This window comes from Lissotriton vulgaris, chromosome 2_1, assembly GCF_964263255.1.
Source record: "Lissotriton vulgaris chromosome 2_1, aLisVul1.2, whole genome shotgun sequence".
NCBI classification, from domain to species: Eukaryota; Metazoa; Chordata; class Amphibia; order Caudata; family Salamandridae; genus Lissotriton; species Lissotriton vulgaris.
The window spans coordinates 1,051,956,224-1,051,978,281 of NC_141687.1; the positions used below are offsets into that span (position 1 = coordinate 1,051,956,224).

The 22,058-nt window shown below is 42.0% G+C and overlaps 1 protein-coding gene across 2 annotated transcripts in view; it reads right to left on the reverse strand.

Moving 5' to 3' along the window:
* The window catches only part of GALNT13 (polypeptide N-acetylgalactosaminyltransferase 13), a 1,171,447-nt gene that overhangs the window by 561,610 nt on the left and 587,779 nt on the right, over positions 1-22,058 (reverse strand). The window lies entirely within an intron of this gene.

Genomic DNA, 22,058 nt, shown 5'->3' on the forward strand with positions numbered 1-22,058 from the left:
ATTTGGAGGATTTTGTGGAAGATCCTACGTTTTTTGGCATCATTCAACCCACAGATATTCCAAGTCGCACAACGGAACCTATCCCCCCCCATTCAGAAATAACAAAAACCAACAGCCTCCAAGACCCAATTTACGAGTACAACAAATATTCAATTTTATGAACCTGAATTTGCACAATATTTCAATAGATATGATATAGAACAAACTTAAACATGATTCTGAAAATAAAGACAGTCTCCTGACCCTCGCCCACCACCAGAACACCCCCCCTCCCCCAACCCAACCCAAAGCCAACGCCCACCCACCCCCCACCCCACACTACCCATGTAGAGAACAGGACCATAGTCCTTATGATGGTTAGGTTGGTGAGCACCCACGTTCCCCTGTATCCATGGTCCCCCCCTGTTAGAAAATTACAGATGACCCTACCATGCGAAAATAAGAAGTGCTAGAGAAAAAAAATTATATCCGACAATCAGGCCAACTTATGTCTCTACAAACCTCAAGGATAGTCCTATCCCGATTTATTGAGTTAGATGAGACCATTTGATCTACATAGAGCCCAGGAACTCCTTTGCAAGTATCTCTGACACAAAATACTTTGTTTGGCTTTTGAAAATAACTTTTAGCTTTGACGGAAAGAGCAGAAAGACCTGGACTCCCTTAGCCTGAAATAGAGATATCAGCTGACGAAGATGCCATCGCCGCTCGACTGTTGCCGGGCACAAGTCAGGCCGAGCAAAGAATTGGCAGCTCTTGCCCATCCGCTTCTTGTCCGGTCTGGCCAAGTCAAATATTTTCTCACGGGCAAGAAAGTTATTGAAGCAGACCAGAATTGCTCGTGGAAAGGTGTTCTTAGTGCTAGATGAAGTCTGCCTCTTCCGGGAATGGAAACCTGTGTGCCCGCTGTATCTCCAAATTTCAGTCCTATTGTGTGACTTCTGGGAAGGCCTCAGTAAATAGCTTAATTGTAAACTGCCTAACATCCTCGCCTCTATTTTCCTCAATACTTAAACATCTTAGGTTATTTCTTCTTGCTCGATTTTCTAAATCTGTGAGTTTCCACAAAATATCCTCACGTTGCTCTTTGATCTCCGTTGCAAGGGCCTTCTGAGCTACCGCAGCGTCCTCTAGAGCCGAAATCCGCCCCTCAGCTTCACCAACCCTTGCAGTGGTATCAATGCATGTTTTAACCACCTGGCTGAGGGAATTTTGCATTCTACGGCAGGCCCCTTGCGTGCGAATGTTCTCCTGTCTTGTTGCCTCCCTATGCATGATAATGGTTTGGTAGATTGTTGAGAGGGTCACCTCCTCTAGAGTTTCTGTTGGACAGCCTGAGGGATTACAAGCTACAGCTTTATTATTTATTGTAGGTTGATCTGATAGTATGGCATATGAGCCTGTAGCACTTGTCATTGCCTTAGAACTGAAGGCTTTACGAACTGTGTTAGTTGAATCGACTACATTCACATCCTTAGAAGCCTCACTGAGGTGCCAGTCACCAGCTTCGCTATTATAATCAGACCACTGAAGCTCAGCATCCTCGTCCTCATACACCGATAAATGATATGAAACCGAATAAAATGTATTGGTGGCCTCCGTACTCTCAGACCCCCTTGTATCTAAGAGATGCTCAGCAGGAAGATCATTAGAGTGAGGGATCAGTAAATTAGGACTCTGCTCCAGGACAGAAATTAGTTGGTTGCTTGGCTGGACTGCATATCCCCGAATGCATTGGGGGAGGCAGATCGGGACAGTGGCGGGAGCATCGTTTGATGTTTGTACAGATGGAGCCCCCGCGTATGTATCAGCGTCAGATAGCACTGAATTTTGTAATACAGCGTTGGCTGTAAGTTGTAGTGCTGTATGAGGTATCAGAGCATCCACTTTACAAGTATCAGTGCTGTTATGGTCAGCTATGATTCTCGAATAGATTTTGCTATCAGTGTGAATGAGTGCTATTGGTCGGTATGAATAGGGATTCAACTCATCCTTGCCTTACTTCTTAAACAAGACAATTGTAGCCCGTCGCCAGGAGTCGGGAATAACCCCGGCTTGAGAAGACCTAAAAACGGCAAGAATTTCTTGCCTAAATATTGACGAAAAGGTATTATAAAACTCTAAATGGATAAGATCAGGGCCAGCAGCCTTGCCCATGGAAAGAGATTTAATAGCATTTTCAATCTATTCCCAACTAATAGGTGCCGAAAGAACTTCATTTTGTTCTTTTGTTACCCTCAGAGTGTCCAAAGGGTGAAAAAACTCATCCAAGCTAACTTGATTTTGGATAATGCTGGGGTCTTCTGTATATAAGCTGGAATAGAAGTTCACAAAGACATCCATGATGCTGCTGGGGGTTTCCTGCACACTAAACTGCTGATCCATCACTCAGACAATCCGATTGGCCATACCCCTCTGTTATAGTCTCTTTGCGAGGACCTTTCCTGAATTTTCCCCGAATTCGTACATTAAAGCTCGAAATTGGATGTATTTAGCTGCAAGATCTTTATAAAGTGGTTCGAGCAAATTGGAATTTGCTATTGCGACCACTTTCTGACTGCTGGACACCTCTTGGCCCAAACGGATATTAATGCTCAGTTCGAGTTCTGCTTGTCGTAGCGCATCTAGCCTATGATAGATCTGCTGCTGCGCTTGTTTCCACTGGTGGGAAGCAAATCTTTTAGTTTCTCCGTGCAGAACAGCTTTGAATGTGTCCCAGACAACACAGTCAGAAGCGGTCCACCTATTGATGTCCATAAATTTTGGAATCCACGCAGCCATATGTTCCTGGTATTGCTGATCTAAAAGCAGCTTCCTCTCGAAAGTCCATGATCTAACCTGTTTAATAGGGTGATCCCATAAGAGATCAATAGTTATAGAGTTATGATCAGATATGGTCGTAGGAACAACTTCAATTCTAGCAAACCCAGCAGTTTGATCAGACAGAAAAACATAATCGAGACAAACCATTTTATTGTGCGGAATGGAATAAAATGTGTAGCCATCCTTGTTTTGATGATGATAATGCCACACATCTGTCAGACCATGATGGAGAGCCTTAAATACTTGAGGCTTCCTACCCACATACCCACGATGTGTTAATACGTTAATTTGACTAGATATGTTAATATTTAAGTCGCCACAAAATAACATTGGATGGGGCCACCCTCCTAATTCCAAATTTAAATTCCTAAAGACTTGAGGGTCATCCAGGTTAGGAGAGTAAATCGAACAAATCGAAAGAGGACAGCTATTTACCAACAATTCAAGGATGACCCACCTTCCAAAGTTGTCTTCTTTCACTCTTTTGATAGACCCAACCCCTGTTTTTAGCAAAATAGCAACACCCCTGATAGTAGATGTTTGGCGGGAGCAGGCAACTAGCTCGTACCCAGGGGATCTTAAACACCCTCGACTACTCCATGGGATATGAGTCTCCTGTAATCAAATTAAGTCTATCTGCATAATTTGGAGGATTTTGTGGAAGATCCTACGTTTTTTGGCATCATTCAACCCACAGATATTCCAAGTCGCACAACGGAACCTATCCCCCCCCATTCAGAAATAACAAAAACCAATAGCCTCCAAGACCCAATTTACGAGTACAACAAATATTCAATTTTATGAACCTGAATTTGCACAATATTTCAATAGATATGATATAGAACAAACTTAAACATGATTCTGAAAATAAAGACAGTCTCCTGACCCTCGCCCACCACCAGAACACCCCCCCTCCCCCAACCCAACCCAAAGCCAACGCCCACCCACCCCCCACCCCACACTACCCATGTAGAGAACAGGACCATAGTCCTTATGATGGTTAGGTTGGTGAGCACCCACGTTCCCCTGTATCCATGGTCCCCCCCTGTTAGAAAATTACAGATGACCCTACCATGCGAAAATAAGAAGTGCTAGAGAAAAAAAATTATATCCGACAATCAGGCCAACTTATGTCTCTACAAACCTCAAGGATAGTCCTATCCCGATTTATTGAGTTAGATGAGACCATTTGATCTACATAGAGCCCAGGAACTCCTTTGCAAGTATCTCTGACACAAAATACTTTGTTTGGCTTTTGAAAATAACTTTTAGCTTTGACGGAAAGAGCAGAAAGACCTGGACTCCCTTAGCCTGAAATAGAGATATCAGCTGGCGAAGATGCCATCGCCGCTCGACTGTTGCCGGGCACAAGTCAGGCCGAGCAAAGAATTGGCAGCTCTTGCCCATCCGCTTCTTGTCCGGTCTGGCCAAGTCAAATATTTTCTCACGGGCAAGAAAGTTATTGAAGCAGACCAGAATTGCTCGTGGAAAGGTGTTCTTAGTGCTAGATGAAGTCTGCCTCTTCCGGGAATGGAAACCTGTGTGCCCGCTGTATCTCCAAATTTCAGTCCTATTGTGTGACTTCTGGGAAGGCCTCAGTAAATAGCTTAATTGTAAACTGCCTAACATCCTCGCCTTTATTTTCCTCAATACTTAAACATCTTAGGTTATTTCTTCTTGCTCGATTTTCTAAATCTGTGAGTTTCCACAAAATATCCTCACGTTGCTCTTTGATCTCCGTTGCAAGGGCCTTCTGAGCTACCGCAGCGTCCTCTAGAGCCGAAATCCGCCCCTCAGCTTCACCAACCCTTGCAGCGGTATCAATGCATGTTTTAACCACCTGGCTGAGGGAATTTTGCATTCTACGGCAGGCCCCTTGCGTGCGAATGTTCTCCTGTCTTGTTGCCTCCCTATGCATGATAATGGTTTGGTAGATTGTTGAGAGGGTCACCTCCTCTAGAGTTTCTGTTGGACAGCCTGAGGGATTACAAGCTACAGCTTTATTATTTATTGTAGGTTGATCTGATAGTATGGCATATGAGCCTGTAGCACTTGTCATTGCCTTAGAACTGAAGGCTTTACGAACTGTGTTAGTTGAATCGACTACATTCACATCCTTAGAAGCCTCACTGAGGTGCCAGTCACCAGCTTCGCTATTATAATCAGACCACTGAAGCTCAGCATCCTCGTCCTCATACACCGATAAATGATATGAAACCGAATAAAATGTATTGGTGGCCTCCGTACTCTCAGACCCCCTTGTATCTAAGAGATGCTCAGCAGGAAGATCATTAGAGTGAGGGATCAGTAAATTAGGACTCTGCTCCAGGACAGAAATTAGTTGGTTGCTTGGCTGGACTGCATATCCCCGAATGCATTGGGGGAGGCAGATCGGGACAGTGGCGGGAGCATCGTTTGATGTTTGTACAGATGGAGCCCCCGCGTATGTATCAGCGTCAGATAGCACTGAATTTTGTAATACAGCGTCGGCTGTAAGTTGTAGTGCTGTATGAGGTATCAGAGCATCCACTTTACAAGTATCAGTGCTGTTATGGTCAGCTGCGTTGATAGCCATTAAATCTGGGGCTGCTTGTAGAGCTAGAGGCAGTTGCAATAATTGCGGCAACATAGTAGCAACTGAAGCCTCCCCCTCCTTACCGATCATAGCTTTAACTCCTTTAAGTCCTTTTGAAGAGTCCTGCCGCTTCTCAACGATTCTGACGCCTCTTGAGGATACCAAAGCTTTTTCCTTTGAGCCGCGCCGGCCGAATAACTCTGGGAGTGTCTGCCCTTTCTTCGATGTTACAGCTGACAAGGCAGATGGGGGGGTGGTTTTTGCAGTAGTTCATACACACCATTTTTCACTCGCCCCCACGGAATCTTTGCTCTACATTTCTATGGTGTTTCGTGTGGAGCCAAGGGTCTTTGAAGCAGCCGTGGTTCCCTTTGCTATCAGCTTCGGAGGCATGTTGTCCGCTGAGGCAGGGGTGTTGCGGACCGGGAGGCAGCTACTCCACTGATTCCGCTCAGTCGATCGAGATCTCGGCACAGGTGAGTGCGGACACGGATAGAGGGCAGCACGCCAGACCCAGAGCAGTTTGGCAGTGAGTCCCACTCTCACTGAATCTAGTCGGGAAACCAGCGCCATACAGGTAAAGATGAAATATACATTTAACACTATTAAATCACTGGGTTGTTGGGCGAGTAGCCTGGGATAGGAGCGAGAACGCCAGCCCGGGGGGAGGCCACGGACCAGAGGAACTCCGCACCAGCCTACTCGGCAGAGATCCCGGCCGCCATATTGCTCCCCCCTCGGCCGCCATCTTGCTCCCCCTTGCCCATAGACTTCTGATGTGTCTTTTTTTTGGGGGGGTACACCGGAATTTCAGAATTATAAATTTCCTCGGTGTTTTCTTCTGTTCACCGAGTGTTTCTGGTCAGCGTCCTTAGTATCCTAAAGATACTAAAGATACTAAGGACACCGACCAGAAACTCGCGGTGAACAGAAGAAAACACAGAGGATATTAATAATTCAGAAATTCCGGTGTACCCCCAAAAATTGACTTCTGATGTGTCTTTTTTGGGGGTACACCTGCGTTTTGGAAATATTCAGTTTATAACCCAAATATCCCCGAATCTTTCCGCCAATTCCACTATCTTTGGTAAGGCACTCTTAATATCTGAGGTTACGATAGCAACAACGTCCGCATAAGCACACACCTTATATGCTACCTGATGTATCCTAACCAGAATAATTCCTGTTTCTTTTTCCAATTTATTTAAAAAGGGCTCAATATACAAAGCAAATAACAAGGGGGCCAAGGGCAACCTTGTCTAGTCCCCCGTTTTATTGCCAAGCTGTCAGAAAGGTCCCCAGAGATAGAAATTGCAGCCTTCGGGTAGCTATACAAAGCCTGTTTTGCATTAATAAATTATTTAGGAAATCCCTTCCAAATTAAAATAGACCATAAAAACTTCCAGGAAACCCTGTCAAATGCTTTTTCCGCATCTAACAGGGCTACCGCGACAGGAGATCTTGTGGCTTGTGCCCAATCCAAGAGAGAGATAATCCTTTTCACATGATCTGTTGTATCTCGATTTAAAATAAATCCATGCTGCCTTATTGAAACTAAACATGGCATTAATTCATTCAATCTGTTAGCCAATATCTTCGAGAAGACCTTGCTATCTGCATTAATAAGCGAAATTGGTCTATATGAACCCATTTCAGTACCAGCCTTGTCTTTCTTCTTAAAAATTACAATGGTCGCCATGGACCAAGATTCTGGGGGATTACCAAAAAAGCTTGTTGACATAATTCTGTCAGCTCTGTTTTTAATATTCTTCTGAAGGTACGTTAAAATTCGAGGGGTATATTATCTATATATAACTGTTATTCGAAGAAGGTGGTTGGGCAACAAGTTCTGGCACCAAGGAAATGCGTCAACTCACTGTTTAAAGAATCCAAAGAACAAGGGGTTTCTGGATAAAGAATTTTTTTTTACCGAAAAAACCTTTGTATAGTATATCAGACTTGGATCAAATTCTGACCACAACTGGATACTATAATTGTGATGTTGAGGTCGTAGGGTCTTGTATTTTAATCAGTGTATTTTGTAATGTATAAAATGAATGGTTTTTTTTATATACTGTGTGTTTAATTTTAATGGAATCCTTTGACAAATCAGCTGAAGGAGTTTTTAACTTTTATATGGAAGCAAGTACATTTCTTGTATTTTTATAAATAAATATATGGTAGCACTACTTTCCAGTTTGTTTTTATGTTTACGCCACAGCTTTTGAATCTACTCAAGGGTTAAGAAGTGAGGGATGGATGAACGTTAGATATGACAGCGCCCAGAAATGTATGATACAGGTGTTTTGTCTATATATATGTGAACTTCAATCCAGGGAATTTTTTTCTCTGCTTTCCTTTGACAGTGCTCAGTCCCCCAGGATTCAGTGAGCCATCTCTCTTTTTGGTCTGTCTTCTCTATAAAGGCAAGACAATCAGGAGCTTTGCTGAAGGACCAGGAGTGGCCCTTGCTGGTAAGAGCGGTGGGGCCAGGTGGAGGGGGATTTCAACAGACAATGACGAGGGAAAATGTGTTATTTATTTATTTTTCCATCGTGGTCAAATCACCCCTACCCCAACCCAGCCCCAGGCCTCACCGCTCTTACCTGCATGGTCCGCTCTTAAAATGTTATTCAAAATAATGTACCCCTCGGTGCAGCATTTTCCAAGGCACAGACACACAGAACAGCACATGAAATGGACAATATAGTATGTTATTACACAGAATCCAAGAAGAGATGGTGTTGATAAAATCCAACTGAGAAAAGAAGCTACCTTGATAAAACTAGTATCATCACTGGGCATTCACTCTCCCTTTACTTTCTTCAAAATGGAAACACTATGTATGCCAGTGTCTACTTTGAACTGAATACTATTATTTTTCTGCTAAAGAGTATTGCAGTGTTGTAAATCAAGGCTTCTATGTTGGGGCAAGAAGCAAATTCAATTATATCATGCAGCTTGTTGGATAAGATGCAGGAGTCCCATTTTGCTTAAAAATAATGTTGTTCATTAAAGTTTGCACACATGTAAATTTAGTATAGCGTTGTCTTCATAACTTTTCCAAAGGATGAAGGATGAAGCATGACCGGAAACAGAACAGAAAAAAGGAAACATGAATCTCAGAAAGACAATCTTCTCCTTAATGAAAAGACATAGTTGCATCACAGGAAGCGCAGGAATGAGCACAGACACCCACTCATGTACATGTCTGGAAAATGTGAGGTATTTTGAACAGCTGTTGGCCTGCAAAGTTCCCAGTAACCTAATGAACGCACACCTTCGAATATACTAACATGACTCAACATTGGAAAATGTTAATAGTCTGCAATTTTGTAATATGAGATGTTCTTTGCCTCATTTTTAGGCTATATTTTACTACTAAACAGGCAGCCACAAGTGTAGTTACCTTTCTGACAACAGGGTCATGATTTGAATGGTGCAGCAGATGCATTAGCACCGGGCCCAAAAGTTGTCAGAACTCCTCTAAAACATAATATTGCTATATTTGACTACTAAACAGGTAGTTACAATTGCACTTAAAAGGGACTTGGTTTGAATGGTGTAGCAGGTTTAGTGGCACTGGGGCCAAAAGCTCTAGGGAGCCCACTAAACCCAGCTTTATATGCCTAACATGTTAAATTAAACAGGAAGTCACAAGTGAGGTTAACCTGCAGATAACAGAGTCATGATTTCAATGGTGAAGCAGGTGCAGTGACACAACGACCAGAAGCTCCTGGGTCCCAACTAACCACCTACAATTGCTATATTTTACTACTGAACAGGGAGTCACATATGCAGTTACCTTGCAGACAACAGGGTCATGATTTGAATAGTGCAGCAGGTGCAGTCACACAGGGCCCAACATGTGTTGTAAGTCCTCTTAACACCTAATATTGCTATATTTTACATGAGCAGTTATCTAGCAAGTACTAGGGTCATGATTTCAATAGTAAAGCAGGTGCTGTGGCAGCGGGACCAAAAGCTCCGTGCACCCCACTAAACATCGATTACTGCTATATTTTACAACTAAACAGGCAGTCTGAAGTGCAGTTATCTAGAAGGCACTAGGGCCATGATTTGAATGGTGCAGCAGGTGCAGTCGTACCGGTGCTAAAACTTGTCAAAACTCCACTAAACACCAAATACTGCTATATTTTACTACTAAACAGTCAGTCACAAGTGCTGTTATCTTGCAGGCAACAGGGTAATTATTTAAATGGTGCAGCAGGTACTTATGGAATCCATGAATGGGGTGGAGCTTTCCATGGGCATGGACAACTTGATTGATCCTTTGAAGAAGTTATTAATATGCTCTACCATTTTTTAAAGGTGAAGATTGCACCTGATAATGTACATTTACACAAATTGGTGAAATAACCAGTAAGCAGGAGGTGACCTCCCTATGCAGTCTGTATCACTTATTTGGATTAGCCACTACGATCCTGTGCCCAAAGGTGCCTAAGGAAGAGGTGTCCTGCCTCAAAGATCCGGAAGGCGCCGGTGCCCCGGCAGGGGTACATACATGGGCACTAGAACATCTCAGGGAGAAATCCAGCTCCCTCCCGCGAGGTTAGGACTGCATCTGTGCTTCCGTAGAGCTGCAAACAGTTTAAACATGCCTATTGCAAAGTGGAATATTGTGCTGAAACAGTTTCCATTGATTTCAGATTGAAAATTAATGATTATTATTAGTAATATAAAGTGCCTCAAAAATGCAGCTAAATTTTAATATTTGTGCCGCTAAATTTCCATATATGTGCCACTAAATTTGCTAATTCATGCTGCAATATCCTTGGGGTCTGTACAGTGGCGCCAGGCCTGAAGTTGTCAGAACTCCTTTAAAAGCCTAATATTGCTATATATTAGAACTAAACCAGCAGTCATAAGAGCAGTTATATAGCAAGTACTAGTGTCATGATTTTAATATTGCAGCAGTGACCAAAGCTCCAGGCACCCCAATAAACAACTGATATTGCTAAATTTTAAACCTAAATAGGCAATCACACGTACAGCTACCTTGTAGACAACATGGTCATTATTTGAATGATGCAGCAGGTGCAGTAGTACTGGGCCAAAAAGTTGTCAGAACTCCTCTAAACACATAATATTGCTGTATTTGACTACTAAACAGGCAGTCATAATTGTGCTTACCTTAAAAGGGACTTTATTTGAATGGTCCAGCAGGTGCAGTGGCACTGGGGCCCAAAGTTGTAGGGACCCCACTAAACCCAGAGTATTGCTAAATTTCACTTCTAAACAAGACAGCCACAAGTCCATTTATCTAGCAGGCAATAGGGTCATGATATGAATGGTGCAGCAGGTGTAGTAGCACCAGAAACAAAAGCTCTAGGCATCCCACGTAACACCTAATATTGCTATATTCTTCTACTATTCAGGCAGACACAATTGCAGTTATCTTTCAGATAAAAGGGGCTTGATTAGAATGTTGCAGCAGGTGCAGTAGCACCGGAGCCAAACGCTCTAGGGACCCCACTAAATGTTACTTCTAAACATACAGTCAAAAGCGCAGTTATCTAGCAAGCACTAGGGCCATGATTCCAATGGTGCTGCAGGTGCAGTAGCACAGGGGCTGAAAGTTGTCAGAACTCCTATAAACACCAAATATTGCAATATTTTACTACTAATCAGGCAGTCACAAATGCAGTTATCTTACAGTCACTAGGTACATGATTTGAATAGTGCAGCAGGTGCCGTGGCACCGGGCCTGTTAGACCTTTCTTTTCCAGTGGGTTTATCCCCAGACTTTTCGCGTTTTCGGCCTTCTGTTGTGGACCTGTTTTTGTTGGTTTTATGACTCTGGGCACTTTACCACTCCCGTTCAGTGCTAAAGTGCATATGCTCTCCCTGTAAATTGTGTTTTTGAATTGGTGATTCCATGATCAGCATGTTTGATTTACTGGTAAGTCCCTAGTACAGCCGCGGCATGTGCCCAGGGCCTGTGAATCAAATGCTGCTAGTTGGCCTGCGGCATTGATTGTGCCACCCATATGAGCAGCCTGTAAATGTAACTCAGACCTGACACTGCATTATTTGTGTGCAGTTTGGTACTACCATGTCGACCTGGCAAGTGCACCCACTTGCCAGGCACGAAACTTCCCTTTTCTTACATGTGAGTAACCCTTAAGGTAGGCCCATGGTACCCCAGTGGGCGGGGTGCAGGGTATTTAAAAGGTAGGACATACCCTGATGTGTGTGACATGTTCTGATAGTGAAATACTGCCAATTTTGTTTTTCACTATTGAAAGGCTATCTGTCCCATAGGATAGAATTATAATATCATATAAATATAACTTTGCATAGGGCCAAGATAGAAAGATGGACTTTAGTATGCCTGAACTCAGAATATAAAAATGCATCTTTTAGTAAAGCTGTTTTTTATATTGTGTGTTTGAAAATACCACTTAAAGTGGGTATTTTCTTGCTTAGCTATCACGTGAGCCTCAGCTGGTTTGTGTAGTCACTGTCTGGCTTTGGAGTGACAGGGGCTGGGGAGGTGCATTCCCTCAGACACCCAATGGGGAGGGGGGTTGATGTGTGTCCTGCCTTTCCTGAATGAGTCAGGGCTGGGCTGACTAGACCTGGGATGCTTTCAAAGTTGGGGGTGGAGTTCTAACTAGCACCTAAATAGGCCCAGTCTGCATTTAGGGAGGTGGGAGGAGATTTCCCTTGCACCTTTGAATAGGCTCTGTCTGCCTTATACAATGTTTTCTCCTCCACCTGCAAGGAAGCTGCACCAGAGTGGACAGACCTGGTTTTGTCTGGGCAAAGAGCTTCTCTCCCACCAGAGAATAAAGTAATTTCTGCTATAAAAGTGGGGCCCAGACCTCTGAACTGTAGATTACTGCTGAACTAAGGAACCTGCCAGGAAGAAAGGCTGGAAAAGCTGTCAGGGGGAACTGCCACTTTGCTGCGTGATCTGCTGTGTTGACCTGCTGCTTGATGCTTCTGTCTTGGGCAGGGAAAGGACTGGATTGTACTTTCATCATTCTGCTGTTAAGAGTGTTCTCCCAGGGGTGGAAGTAGAGCTTGCCTCCTGTTGGAAGTCCCAGGGAGATAAAAGACTTCGGAGAATTCGCTTGAATCAAGGAACCTGCCAAGAAGAAGAGCTGGAAGAACTGCCAGGAGGAGTACTTCCCCTTTGTTGTGTTGTTGCTTTGTTGGGTTGGCCTGCAGTTGCTGCTTCTGCTTGGGCAGTGAAAAGACTGGACTGGACCTCGATACTTGTGCTCAGTATCTCCAAGGGCTTGAAGTAGAGTTTGCCTCTTGTTCTGAAGTCCCAGGGACTGCAAAGACTTCACCAACCTCTGGGTACTGCTTCTGGAACTGTGGTTTCAGCTGCCACGGAGGGGGAAAAAGCAACCGACTCCGTAGCCGGCTCCAGGTCCTGATAGCAGGGCAGAGAGCACTGTCCGCATCTCGCACTGTAACCCTGGTATCACCGACGATGACAACCGCTGCCGCCACCACCGAGCAGCTGATTGCACAGTGATCTGTGAGCACCACACTCAGCACTGCGTAGCTTCACTTTGCTGCCCTGGTCTCCCCAACGCTGTTGCTGCACGCTGACCGAGACTTTTGTGGCTGCATTGTGGCTATGGGGCCCTGTTCGTAAGTCACACGATGCACCGTCCTGTCCCACACCACAGTCTGGACCGACCAACACCTGCTTCTCGTAACCGGCTCTTTTGCCTGCACCTTGATCTGTTAGCACCGCTTCAAGCACCACCTTCACTCTAAAATGCAGCCCTGGTCTCACCGATGCCGCTGGATGACAGTCACTGAGCCGCTGCCTGCACCACACCTTGAGTGCACTGCACGCTGCACCAATAAGCTTCGCATTGCAACCACAATGGTTGCCATGACCGGCTCGCACCAACGTGTCATCCTCAAGTTACTGTTTACGAGCCTATTGATGGCCCTGACCGATGCGGTCAGACGGAACTGTTGGATTCTATTGTTTATAGCACCGCAGTAGCACCGACAGGGTTACCGACTTAAAGGAACTGTGTTTTTAAAGTATTCTTGCAAATTGTATTGTACTTTTGTCGTTTTGGTCTTGTTTTGGATATATAAAAGTATTGGATATTTTTCTAAACTGGTGTGGTGCCCTTTTACTGTTTTCACTGTAATACTATTGGTTATGTGCAAATGCTTTACACACTGCCTCTGAGATAAGTCTGACTTCTCGTGCCAAGCTGCCAGGGCGGTGAGCAGGGGTTATTTCAGGAGTGTAACTCCCTTACCCTGACTTGGAAGAAGGGTCCCTACTTGGACAAACGTGCAAACCATTGCCAACTAGAGACACCCATTTCTAACAGGGCCCAAAAGTTGTCAGAACGCATAATATTGCTATTACAAATTAAATTCTATTAATTCCCTATTTCATTTCATTTTTCAAAATGTTGCTATTTGTTACCCACACTATACTACTAGTAACATCCCAATATATTGCCTTTTTGTAAATAAACCAGTCATAACATTTTAACAGACTTTCTGGAACTCATATTGTACAACTATTCAGCAAGCTACAACTTACAACAAAACCTGTTTATTATTAATCACTTAGGCAAAACCTAATGCATTTATCAATGCTTGTTAATTGGTTGTGTCTGCCCTTTCAGCAGGAACAGTCACTTCAATCACAAATTCGCTTCAGTATTTCGGTTTAAGTCTGCCCACCCCTGGTGGGTCCAGCACATTTAGAACGTATGCTTCACCTTTTTCACAAGTTACTTTTCCACAACAGTTACTGATTTCCTTTCTAACCAAAAGTATTCTTTTTGTATGCAGGCTTTTTTACTTCACCATGTCCTACTCCTGAGGAGACTCTTTAATAATGCCTGGGTCAAAATGCACCAAAGTACTAGTAAGGAAGACTGGGATTGCATTAGCAATCACATCGGATTCGGCCTCTCCATGACATCACTCACCCCCCTACTTAATCACAATGGTGACCAATATTAACCATCAGAAGTGGTTCCACAAATTTCCAATATAAAGGAGCGGGTTAGACAATAGACTCAATTAACCCGAATGATATTGTGTTTGTGATTTATTTTTTACTTCCTATAAATCATTCTAAGTTCTTTTTTACAATATAGTATGCCTGTGCAGTTTTCCGTACATGGTGGCAGACAACCCTATGTTCACCAACAACAATGATTTATCGAGGTAAGTATGATGTTTTATCCATGTTTACATTTGAGTGGTTGTTACGGCTTTCCCCTATTTAAGAACCATTCTGTGTTTTCTCGCTCTGTGATTTTAACCACATTTTTTAAAATGAAGATTGATAATCCAAATACAATTCAGTTGGTATAGTACAGGGGTTCACAACCTGGGGTGCCCATGGTCATTTTACAATTGATCACACATGATTAAGGAAGAAGATTTACTTGCGACGCTGGATCTGGGAGACGCTTACTTCCATGTAGCCATCTATGCCAATAACCAACCCTTTCCGAGGTTATGTGTGCAAGGGAAGAGTTTCCTGGTACAGGCAGAGTCTTGTAGATTATCAGCATCCTGAGAACCTTCCCAAAGGTGTTGCCTCCAGTTGTTACTATTTTACGCTAAAGGGCACTCATTGTTTCTTTCAGGAATGTGAAAAAAGGGCAGAAGGTGTCTTAATCTACCTTAAGTAGGTGGATTAGGCAGGCAGTTACAGACTTACAAGTCTATTGGGGAACTTCAGCTTTTTCCGATCCAATGTAGATCTACTAGATCTGTGTAAGATTCCTGGAATGATGACTGGACACAGGAAGCTTTAATCTTCAGAAGTGTATTCCTTAAAGAATCACATCCAACCATAGAATCCCATCCGACCATAAGCAGACAGACAGTAGCAGTTGATCAGAGTACTTATCTGATTTATATACAAAATCCCAAACCAAGAATATAATGACATCAAGCTATTACATCCCTAACATTCTGTACATGACAAAGACATTCTACATCTTGACATAGTGTCATTCCACTAGGAGGAATACCACACACCTCCCCTCGTTAACTAAATAAATAAAGTAACTAAACATAATCAGCAAGATAAGATGGATGACTTTAATAGGTTTAATACATTTAGAAACAGAACTTCCCAACAAACCTGGACGTTTAATCATCACCACATAACCAACCTCTACTTTTGTTCTTTTTGCCCCTTTTTTCACATCGAAATACTGTTTCCTTCGCTTAGCCATCTCTTCATCTTTCTTCTGTACGAGCCCATTGTCACAAGTTTTTTCCTTTCCTTTAACCAATTCATATTTCTTTACCCATGTCGGTTCAACCTTAGTATTAGGAACTCTACCCCTGAGCAATAAGAAAGGAGTCTTTCGAGTTGTACAATGAGGGGTCAACCTATACTCCTCAATTTTCTTTAACACTTCACATTTCCATTCTAAGGATTGACTTTTTGCCAAAGAAATAGTCTCTTTCATTACCCTGTTGAATCTCTTTACCATTCCATTGGCCTCCGGATGATAGAGAGAGCAGGTTCTGTGCACAGTCCCTTTGGAAGAGAGAACATTTTCCATCTCAACTGAAACTAGTTGAACACGATTATCTGTTAATTCAGACTCAGGAATCCCTTCTCTTGAGAACAACGTCTCCAAACAGCTAATTATACGACTGGCATCAATGGCCGAAAGAAAAAAACTTCTGGCCATCTAGAGAAAATATCAATCACCACTAAAACAAAAGTAAGTGACCCATTGAAGTGCATAGGACCAAGAATATCCAAGGCAATATCCTGCCAAGGATTCGAAGGGCGCTTTCTGAAGATAATAGGTTGAATGTGTGTGCACTTGGATTTATCATTAAAATTGCACGGAATACAATCTGGTATGATCCGCTCAACCTCTTTGTCCATCCCTGGCCACCAATAAGATAAGCGTAACCTTTCTTTACATTTTGAGAAACCAGAATGTGAGGAATGAACTAAATCTATAGGAACTTTCCTAAGGCTGATAGGAGGAACCATTCTGGTCCCACGAAACAGTAGTCCATTAACTGTAGAGAGTTCATTTAGTACTATCCAATATTTCTTTGTATCATCAGATCCCATTTTGTTGTTACTCCGCCCCTTTTTTATCAAACCAATTATCTAATTCAAAACACAATCTTGAGCCATCTCATCACTCTAATGCTTCTCAGAAATCATTTAATCATCAACCGCACAAACCCATTCATCAGAGTCTTCCAAATCATCCTGTACAAAAGATGCTTTAGGGGTAAGTCTAGACAATGCATCAGCCACAGAATTCTCTATGCAAGGAATGTTCTTTATCGCAAAGTTATACTCTTTCAATCCTATCACCCACTTAGTTATCCTGCTATAAATCGAGTCCAAACCCTTTTTGCTGAATATCTCCACCAAGGGTTTATGGTCACTCCTTATCTCAAAATCGATTCCCCAAAGAAATTTCTTTAACTTCTTCACTGCCCAAAACACTGCCAGAGATTCTCTCTCCACCACAGAATATCTAGTCTCAGGATCTTTGAGGCTGTGTGACAAGAACATTATTGTTTGCAAACCCTCAGGACTTTGCTGTTGTAACACAGCACCCAAACCCTTTTCACTTGCATCCGTGTTTAAAATGGGTTTGATCTTTGGGTTGAAACTCCTAAGAGAAGGTGCAGATTTAAGTTTCTCCTTAATCTCAACAAATACTCTCTCACAAGAATCTGAATAATCAAAGTCAACACCCTTCTTAAGCAAGTACCTCATGTTAACTGCACCCTCCGCAAAATTCTTTACACATTTTGCATAGTATTCAATGACTCCTAAAATCCTCATTAATTCATATTTGTTTGAAGGAGAACTCATATCTTGAATGGTATTAATCAAGTCAGCTTTGGGTTTTACTCCATCACAAGTGAGGTTATGACCTAAATAATCTATGGAGTTGGTTTTAAATTTGCACTTTTCCGCTTTGATAGTCAAATTATGATTTGATAATCTTCTTAAAGCTAAACCCAAACGTGCATCATGCTGACTCTCATCATCACCAAAAATCAGGATATCATCCTGGTACACATAAATACCTGCGAGACCTTGAAGGACATTCTCCATTACTCTTTGGAATACGGATGATGCTGAGACTAATCCGAAAGGCATGTGCACAAATCTATCAGTTCCAAAAGGAGTAATGAATGAAGTTAAATCTCTACAAGATTCCTCTAACTCGATTTTATCGTTTGCTGAGGTACGGTCGATCGTCCTGAAGACCTTGGCCCCACTTAGCAAAACCAACAACTCATTATTGTTCTGCAGAGTATATTTGTCAATGATCACACACTTACTCAACTGTCTCAAATCAATGCAAAGTCTCAAATCGCCATTCGACTTGAGCGCTGCTATCACTGGAGCCAACAATTCTGTGCCTTCAACCTTTTCTAAGATGCCTCCATCTCTCAACTTGTCAATTTCCTTTCTTATGTCTTCCTTCACTGATATTGGAACATTCCTCACCTTAGAACACACAGGTATAGAATCCTGTTTCAGCACAATCGTATGTTTATAACACTTAAAACAACCCAAATCTTTCTTGAAAACATTAGGATAACATCTCATGAGATTAGAGACAAAACTATCATCATTAACAGCTACAGAATTTACTGAGTTTTTCAATTGAATAGGAGGATCAGCATTAGGATCAAGAAAAACTCCTAATTCACCTTGATGGATCCAACTAATAATGCTGTCTCCCTTCTTTGAAACATAAATATTCCCTGATATCAACCTCCCTTTATACTCCACCAGACCTAAAAAGTATCCATGAAGTTTGATGGGCTCACCTCCATATGCCAGGGGTCTTAAGTCAGGTTTCAACAGTTTCACCTTCCCTTTTAAATTTCTCATGTAAAATTCACTAGAAACAATCCCATTTTTGCGCCTTAATCAAATAAGACTTTAGTCATTGCTCCTTCAGCTAAAATATTGTCCCAAGGACAATTTTTCTTTCTATCATCACTCGCATCTTGTACAACAATTTGACCACACTCTTAATCATCAGCGCCTGATTCACCATTATCGCTGTCATACACTCAACCTCTTTCATTTTAGACACAGGTTTGCTCTTACACAATGCAGTCAAGTGCCCTTTTTTTTTACATTTAGAACATGTTTGGTTCAGAGCAGGAAAATTCTTATAGTTAGCCAAATTCCCAGTCCTACCACACCTAAAACATTTGGCATCTTCCCATTTTCCATTAGACTTTTCCTTATTGTAAGTGGGACTCTTAAAGTTCTTATCCTTTACACTCATTTTGTTCTTGCTTTTAACTTCCTGCATCTTACAATCCTTATCAGAATCTTTCTTTAGAATTGCTACACATTTTAATGAATGCTCTATTCACTTAGCTACATTGAGAACTTAATCTAATGTTGGATCATCGCAAAGCCACAATTCATCCCTTACCTTTTCCATACTACATCCGAACATGAATTGATCTCGAATTCGTTCATCCGTTAAGGTACCAAATTTACACAATGATGCCAATTTTCTTAAATAAGTCACATAACTTTCCACTATTTCATCCTCACCTTGCATCCTTTTCGCAAAATTATACCTCTCTAATATAGTGCGGACCTTAGGTAGGCAATGCTTATCAAGTTTCTTGATACAATTTTCATAATCATTAAGTCCATTTGCATCTTCCGCAGATAACTCAGGTAAGTTGTCAAATACATCCTGACCTTTGGAACCAAGACAGTGCAACAACAATGATGATTTTCTTTCAGCACTTAGTGATGGTCCACACACCCTTGCATACATTTCAAATACCACCTTCCATTTTTTCCATTGAATAGGGGGATCCCCAGGATAAGAGAGGAAAAACAGAGCAGCTGTAATGTTTTGCATAATAAATAAATATGAAGACCAACACTAATATTACTGGTAAGAAATTGTTCTCTAAAACACAATATTAGCTTAAGTGCACAATACTGTGTAAAATGCCCAAAACTTTGAATACAAGTTTGCTAAACTTGTTGAAATATATATATCCTGCAAAGTCTCTGACCCTAATTTGTCTCTTCACAAAATGATATAATTCTTGAGAGCCCTGTCATGTGAGAATCAAAGATGTTGTAGCACAAATCAAATTACTGTTCCTCAAAAGCTGTGTGTAACAACGCAGAAATGTGATTGGCTGCACACCTACACAAAACCATATGTGAAGATCGTACATTACCATTAATAACAGTAAATATTGAAGATGCAGCATCCAAAGAAAGAAGAAATTAAATGCTGTGCGCATCAGTGTAACTCTGCACACCTTGTGGGAAGTGGAACAGCTCGATGCGAGGAGACATGAAACATTGTGAAAAATGCTGTGCGCGGATGTATGACGTTACAACGCATGCTTTTACCATGCATGCCTTTGCAACGCGGTTTTTACAACGTATAGTGCTTTGGGGTGCTGGATAGTGAATTGTTAAATTTAGTATTCCAACTCCAGTCCCCGTGGATAGTAGGGAAGGTGTTGGATAGTAAATTAAACCTATTCCCTATCCTAAGGCGCCCCCCAGCGCAATGCGTTGTAATGGTTTGCGTTGTAAAAGTTGCGTCATAAAGGCACTGCGTGGTAAAAGTTGTGTTGTAAAGGATGTTTCCCGCTGTGTGCATCAGCGTAACTGTGCACACCTTGTGGGAAGTAAAACCAATAGCTAGAGTGCCAACCGTTCTGTTCTCTCTTTCTCCTTTTTTTTTTTTAAATTAAAAAAAACTTGATCCAGAAACCGATGAACAGCTTGTAATGCACCATATAAGATTGAGCACAACTTCTCGTAAATTTCTCTCCTTTAAAGATGGCTGCCAAGCCACATAACGTAGTGACATCTTAAGCAGTATGACAAAATACGTCTAATTGCGTTGAAAGGAACAGACACACATTCAATCCAACATGGAAGCTTTCCCATGACAAGTTTCATACAAAAGAATCTCTGGTCGGATTCCACAGCACGATGTAAGTGCTTTTCAAAAGACAACATGAGGTATTGTTACTGCATGTGTTAAGAAATGCTGTTACGGTTACAGTTCAGATCTTCTTTTTGGTTACTATAAAAAATAAAACTGCCAAACCTTATGCACGATAACATTTTGATGGTAATGCTAATCACGTCAAAATCAATCAGTTTAACGTATTATTACCAATGTATCGTTGTCACCACTTTCTTTGACGTTTCGAAATACAATCAAACTTTTTCAGATTCCCGACATTAAAGGATGAGCCCGCATTGATACACATCTAAGTTATATTTAAAACAGACCGACTTGTCTATTATGCGGCAAAGCTCCCAATCCTAGTGAATTCAAAGAAGGCATAAAATAATTTTCACCAATAGAAAGATACCATGTTAAATTGTAGTCTGGTCATTTATATAGATAAGTAGTCACTTTCTTTTCCAATGTCTTATAAATGAAAAATTTGCTTGATTGAAAAAATTCCAAGTTTATCTTAAATAATGAAATCTCTCACCAATAGTAACTTGTTGAGATTCTTAAGGGCTGCCGACTATGCCAGTGTAAGATTCCTGGAATGATGACTGCAACAGGAAGCTTTAATCTTCAGAAATGTATTCCTTAAAGAATCCCATCCAACCATAAGCCGGCAGACAGTAGCAGTTTATCAGAGTACTGATCTGATTTACATACAAAATCCCAAACCAAGAATACAATGACATCAAGCTATTACATCCCTAACATTCTGTACATAACAAAGACATTCTACATTTGACATAGTGTTATTCCATTAGGAGGAATACCACAATCTGCCTCTGCTGCATGGGCTGAGGAAAGTGGACCATCCATTCAAGAAATGTTCATGGCAGCTACCTGGGCCTGCTATGGTACATTTGTCACGCTTTACAGAATGAATGTCGTGATGAATAAAACATCTGATAATCGTTTTAAATGTTGCTAAGGTGGCAGTGCAGTAGTTGTTGTAATAAATCGTAATAGCATCAAAGATTGGTGCAGATAATTTTTTGTCTGGAGCTTTTGAAATACAGAGAGGAGGCGGGGCATTGAGGGGGTAACAAAACCATTACTTACTGGTAAACTTCATTACCCCAGAATTTGGTCCCCCAAGTCCCAGATAGAGCGCCTCCCTCCCTCGTGCTGGGTATTTGTTCTGCACCTCCCTTTTTTGTGCTCTTTAAACTCATCGGATGTGTAGAGAAAGGGACGTGCTTAGGTCTGTGAATGTTCAAAGAGGTAGAAAGTGGATTTGCCTAGCTATAGGCCTGTGCGCTGGACGCCAAATATGGTGGTTGACTTGGACGAGGTAATGAAGATAACCGTAGGGAATGGTTGCATTGTCTTAGGCAGCTAACATTCCAAATCCCATATTGTCCATTACGCTGTATCCCACACTGAGACAAGAAGGGAGTCTGGCAGCGCTATCTAGCAAAGTTTTTCCCACTCTCCAAAACTTCTACAAAGCCACCAGTGTTGGGTGTCTGACCTAGGGGCAGGGTCTGAAAAAGCTGACACTTTGGGACTAAATTATGAGGAGCTGACATGGGCAGGGTGAGCCTCTCCTGACACCATTAGTACTGAGATAGGGAAGCGGTTATGGAACTAATGTGTGCACACTCTCATCTTAATATAGAACTATTTGTACATTAAATATT